This window comes from Scyliorhinus canicula, chromosome 26, assembly GCF_902713615.1.
Source record: "Scyliorhinus canicula chromosome 26, sScyCan1.1, whole genome shotgun sequence".
In the NCBI taxonomy this organism is placed as follows: Eukaryota; Metazoa; Chordata; class Chondrichthyes; order Carcharhiniformes; family Scyliorhinidae; genus Scyliorhinus; species Scyliorhinus canicula.
The window spans coordinates 19,438,766-19,445,096 of record NC_052171.1 but is presented as its reverse complement, the minus strand read 5'-3'; the positions used below and the strand labels follow the sequence as shown (position 1 = coordinate 19,445,096).

The window sequence follows — 6,331 nt, the reverse complement described above, 5'->3', positions numbered from 1 at the left end:
TGACAACTTCTGGCATCTGCAACAACATTATTTCATGGTTTATCCATGAGACCCATTCCTGGACTCTCCATTGCAACTCTGCAGGATTGGGACTCGCTCCCAGGAATGCTGATGTCTCAATAGACATGTCACGTCCTGCGTCCAATCCTGTGGAGGCTTTGAGCTGAGATGTCAGCGTCGACAATTTGTTTTGGTCATGGTGATGAGTTTGTAACATCAGGATTGAGAAATGGGTTCCAAGTCTATCCAATTGTCTCTGGGTGGTTTATTGAGTAACATTCAGAGTGACAGCTTGTATCGGATTGGGAATGACTGTAAACTGAGTGACATGGGCAGCAGGAGGCGTCAGCTTAAACTGTCCTGATGTCCCCATTCTCCCAAAAACTGGAAGGTATTCTCTCTTATTTGGATTCCTCTCTCTGTAAATGGTGGCCAATTTCCCCAATCCTTAAATGAAATGAAAATCGCTTATTGTCACAAAAAGTGACTGTGAAAAGCCCCTAGTCACCACATTCCGGTGCCTGTTCGGGGGGGCTGGTACGGGAAAATTCAAAATGTTCCAATCCTCAATGACACAGACCCCCCCCCCCCCCACAACACACACACACACATATGTAGACACACGTGTGCGCATGCGTGAGGTGCTGTGCAACATCCACCCTTGTACACCCACACAGTGAATGAGAGATAAGGAGAATAGAAGAGTGTTCGGGGATCGGCCAAGATAACCATTATGGGTTTTCCATGTGTCCAGAGTCCAGAATCCTGAGTCAACCGGAATGTTCCTTCCACCGGGTGGTTGGCTGGTTGCAGACTGCCCCCCCCCCCCCCGCCCCCCATCTTTCCAGAGTGAGGCTGGCACGGAAGGAGAAGGCACGTTGTTGGGTTAATTTAACTGACTCTCTCTTTGTCGAGACCACTGTGTTCCGATTGCTAATACTTTGGCCATTGGCACTATGATGGGAGATGGCGAGCTGTGAAAGTTTTCCTTTGTCTCGAGTTAGTTATGCCACATTTCCCATCCCTCGTGGCCCTTGTTACCTTGAACAATGCTTCAAGGTATCAGGTGACCAGCTGAAGACAGGTTGATAGCTCAGCCATTTTCTACTGTTTACTTTTTTAAAATTCATTTACGGGATGTGGGTGTCGCTGGCTGGGTCGGCATTTATTGCCCATCCCTAGTTGCCCTTCAGAAGGTGGTGGTGAGCTGCCTTCTTAAACCGCTGCAGTCCTTGTGGTGTAGGTACACCCACTGTGCTGTTAGGGAGGGAGTTCCAGGATGTTGACCCAGCGACAGTGAAGGAACGGCCGATATATTTCCCAGTCAGGATGGTGAGTGACTTGGAGGGGAACGTCCAGGTTGTGGGGTTCCCAGGTATCTGCTGCTCTTGTCCTTCTAGATGGTAGTGGCCGTGGGTTTGGAAGGTGCTACCTCAGGAACCTCAGTGAGTTGCTGCAGTGCATCTTGTAGATGGTACACACGGCTGCCACTGTGCGTCGGTGGTGGAGGGTTTGAATGTTTGTGGAAGGGGGAGCAATCAAGCGGGGCTGCTTTGTCCTGGATGGTGTCGAGCTTCTTGAGTGTTGTTGGAGCTGCGCTCATCCAGGTAAGTGGAGAGTATTCCATCACACTCCTGACTTGTGCCTTGTAGATGGTGGGCAGGCTTTGGAGAGGTGGGGAGGGGGGGGGGGGGGGGGGGGGTCATCGCCTGGCACTTGTGTGGTGCGAATGTAACTTGCCACTTGTCAACCCAAGCCTGGATATTGTCCAGGTCTTGCTGCATTTGGACATGGACTGCTCCATTATTGTCTGCAAACACCCCCACTTCTGACCTCATGATGGAAGGCAGGTCATTGATGAAGCAGCTGAAGATGGTTGGGCCGAAGACACGACCCTGAGGAACTCCTGCAGTGATGTCCTGGAGCTGAGATGATTGACCTCCATCCACCACACCCATCTTCCCTTGTGCCAGGAATGACTCCAACCAGTGGAGAGTTTTCCCCCCGGATTCCCATTGACTCCAGTTTAGCTCGGGCTCCTTGATGCCACACTCGGTCAAATGCTGCCTTGATGTCAAAGGGCAGTCACTCACCTCACCCCTGGCATTCAGCTCTTTTGTCCATGTTTGAACCAAGGCTGCAATGAGGTCAGGAGCTGAGTGACCCTGACGGAACCCAAACTGAGTGTCCGTGAGCAGGTTATTGCTGGGTAAGTGCATTGATACTCTGAGGAGTGGTTCAGCTGATTAACATATATTTTTTTTTAATCTTTCACATCTGACCATGACATGATTGACCAGACTGAATTCCTCAACATGTTCTACACTTATTCGCTCACCTCCCACCTGACACCAATTCGACAGAAGTCCTTGGTGTGCGTTGCTCTCCTGCTCCTGGCTGTAGACGATGCAGAATCATCCTGCTACGTTTCTCCTCAGCAAGTCCCAAATGAAAGTAAGAATTGAACCTTTCCAATCTCAACCTCTATCTGGGATGGGGGTGTGGGGATGGGGGTGTGGGGTTGCGAGGTAAGCATCGACATAAATGCTTCAAGCCACATGGGATTGACTTTCACGCTCTCCTCTTCCCCGAGGATTCAGGAAGGAGTGGGCCAATATTCCGCCTTGCCCAACTCGCGAGCTCCTGCTCCATCGCCTCAGCTTGGCTGTCGAATACAAGCGAGGGCGCGGCCTGCAGACAGGCCGAGGGCTCATTGTGGTAACCACGGAAACACCCCTCCAGCACATTGGGCTCCTGACCTTTAACCCACGCCCATCCAAGAAGGGCCAGCCAGGAATGAGTGACCTGGCAGCCTTAGCGTTCCGAGATTCACCCTGTCAAACTCTCAGGGACAGATCCTCTTGGAAAAGGAACCTGGCTCGTCCCTGGTCCAGAGAGACCGGTGATGGACATTAAACTGAGCCAGTTGCCCAGGCAATCCTTCCAAAGCACAAAGGTTAAAGTTACCTCATTATACTTCTTCAGACTTTGATGTGACAGTGACAGACTAACCTCTCTCTCTCCCTCTTTCTCTCTCGCTCACTCACTCTCGCTCCAGTAACAAGAAAATGTAAAGATGACGTTGATGGCACCTGGCATGAGCTTGGTGAAACCTGGAGAAACACTGACTGCATGACGTGTGAGTGCTCCGCTGAATCAATGTCATGCTGCACAATGTAAGTGATTCTCTGCTACTCCACCTGGAGTCAGTCCGTTGTGTGATAGAATAGAATAGAACAGTACAGCACAGAACAGGCCCTTCGGCCCTCGATGTTGTGCCGAGCAATGATCACCCTACTCAAACCCACGTATCCACCCTATACCCGTAACCCAACAATCCCCCCCTTAACCTTACTTTTTAGGACACTACGGGCAATTTAGCATGGCCAATCCACCTAACCCACACATCTTTGGACTGTGGGAGGAAACCGGAGCACCCGGAGGAAACCCACGCACACACGGGGAGGACGTGCAGACTCCGCACAGACAGTGACCCAGCCGGGAACTGAACCTGGGACCCTGGAGCTGTGAAGCATTTATGCTAACCACCATGCTACCCTGTCTTGATCCTTCTTATGAAAGCACAAAGTGGGTTTGATATAACAGCCAAACCTGGAGGTCAGTCCTGTCGTGCTGATCTCATCGCAGAAAGAAATCCCACAGAAGGGATTGCGTTCCCACGTTGAGGGTCCACACATCGAGACCCGGAACATGAGAGCATTTATTATGAATGAAGGGGTCAGAGCTCTGCTCACAGGCAAAAGGCAAACCAAGACTGGGTCACGTTAGGCACACTCCCTCTGGTGATGTCATTCTGTTAGCTCGCGAAGACAGAAGACTACATCCCCTTTCTTATTAAAACACTTTATTCCCATTTCCAAAGAATTGGAAGGATTTCCAATAAATGTCCATGGTCAGTTACCATGACATACGTGTTTGGGACTGATGAATCTTAGAGTGTCGGGCAGCACGGTGGCTCAGTGGGTTAGCCCTGCAGCCTCACTGCGCCGAGGACCCGGGTTCGAGCCTGGCTCTGGGTCACTGTCCGTGTGGAGTTTACACATTCTCCCCGTGTTTGCGTGGGTTTCACCCCCACAACCCAAAAGATGTGCAGGCTAGGTGGATTGGCCACGCTAAATTGCCCCTTAATTGGAAAAAATTAAGTGGGTACTCTAAATTTATATTTTAAAAAAGAGGGCGTGGAACTACAGAGGATGTGGAGGAAGAGATGGTGGAGATCACGAGAGTGAGTGCCGATGAAGAGGGAGTGTAGATGGAAAGGGAGGGTAGATGATGAGAGTGAATAGATGAAGAAAGTGTAGAGAATGAACAGATGAAGGGATGAAGAGAGGGTGGGAGGGTGGAGATGGAGGGAGAGAGGGTGGCAAGAGGGTGGAGACGGAGGGAGTGGGTGGAGATGGAGAGAAGGTGGAGATGGAGAGAGGGTGGAGATGGAGGGAGGGTGGAGATGGAGGGAGGGTGGAGATGGAGAGAAGGTGGGGATGGAGAGAAGGTGGGGATGGAGAAAAGGTGGGGATGGAGGGAGGGAGGTGGAGGGAGGGTGGAAATGGAGGGAGGGTGGAGATGGAGGGAGAGAGGGTGGAGACAGAGGGAGGGTGGAGATGGAGAGAAGGTGGAGATGGAGAGAGGGTGATGGAGGGATAGTGGGGATGGAGGGAGGGTGGAGATGGAGAGAGAGTTGAGATGGAAAGAGGGTGGGGATAGAGGGAGGGAGATGGAGGGAGTGGAGATGGAGGGAGGGTGGAGATGGAGGGAGGGTGGAGATGGAGGGAGGGTGGGGATGGAGGGAGGGTGGGGATGGAGGGAGGGTGGAGATGGATGGTGGAGACGGGGAGGGTGGAGGTGGAGGGAGGGTGGGGATGGAGGGAGTGTGGAGATGGAGGGAGGGTGGAGATGGAGAGAGGGTGGAGATGGAGAGAAGGTGGGGATGGAGAGAAGGTGGGGATGGAGAGAAGGTGGGGATGGAGGGAGGGAGATGGAGGGAGGGAGATGGAGGGAGGGTGGAGATGGAGGGAGGGAGGGTGGAGATGGAGGGAGGGTGGAGATGGAGGGAGGGTGGAGATGGAGGGAGAGTGGAGATGGAGGGAGGGTGGAGATGGAGAGACAGTTGAGATGGAGAGAGGGTGGGGATAGAGGGAGGGAGATGGAGGGAGGGTGGAGATGGAGGGTGGAGATGGAGGGAGGGTGGAGAGGGTGGAGATGGAGGGGGGGTGGAGACGGAGGGAGGGTGGCGATGGAGGGAGGGAGGGTGGAGATGGAGGGAGGGTGGAGATGGAGAGAGGGTGGAGATGGAGAGATGGTGGAGATGGAGAGAAGGTGGAGATGGAGAGAAGGTGGAGATGGAGAGAGGGTGGAGATGGAGAAAGAGTGAACATGGAGTAAAGGTGGAGGTGCCCCATGATAAATCCCTTCTCTGCTTTTGCCCATCTGTAATTGGCTTCTCAGGGTGCAGCTGGTGCATTGTGGGTAAAGAAGGAATTTTCTCAATTCTGGTTGTTCACTTGATCGGAGTCGCTGGTGAAATTGTCCAGTGAAACTGTACAGGGGAACTGTGGTCATTACCTCCGGGGTATTTCTGATGCCTTATTCCTCTGTGTCGGCAGGTACGGCATACCATCTGGTTACTCAGATGACTGTATCGCATTCTTTGACCGTCAGAGCTGTCGCTACAGAGTCCATCTGAGGAATGATTCTTCCATCGAATGTGGGGTGCATCACAGTGTTGGGAAATAAGAAAAGCATCATAATCACGGCAGATCAAAGTACAAAGGGAGAATGGGGGAGCTCTCTTTCTCCATCAAACATGTATATCACAGTAAAGATATCTCACAGTGGTTCAATTCTCAAATCTCGTCCATTATTTCAACAAGAAATGTTTGTGTGTGTGCCAGTGTGCAGACAAGAGAGTCGAATTGAGAATATAAAAGAGTGTGACAGAGAGAGAGAGAGAGTGTGTGTGTGAGGGCACATTGCAGAGAGAGTGGGTGTGAGAATGTCTGAGTTTGTCCATGTGGATAGGCGACCCATTGGTCTTTGGGAGGTTGAGTGCTGAAAGCCTTCAAGGATAAAGAATGATTCACTGATCAGAATCCAGAACCACACGGAGAGGACAAAGAGAGGGAAAGGAATTGAAGCCAAGTCGGCCGGAGGAGAAATTGATGGGAAGCAATCACGCTGTATCTGGACATGTTGTCCCTATGTGTTCCTTCCTTTGGAGATGTGAAGGTTTAAACATAAACCATTTATAGTTAATCCCGAACCATACACAGATCCCAGGTACGGACAGTACTGTTGCTGTCTCCACAGTCTG

The 6,331-nt window shown here is 51.7% G+C and overlaps 1 long non-coding RNA gene across 1 annotated transcript; it reads left to right on the top strand.

Moving 5' to 3' along the window:
* The first annotated feature begins 3,067 nt into the window (after positions 1–3,067).
* On the top strand, positions 3,068–5,855 carry LOC119957295. Its single transcript, XR_005458780.1, has 2 exons — positions 3,068–3,176; positions 5,625–5,855. It is a non-coding gene; the product is annotated as an uncharacterized LOC119957295 (long non-coding RNA).
* The last annotated feature ends 476 nt before the right edge of the window (positions 5,856–6,331 follow it).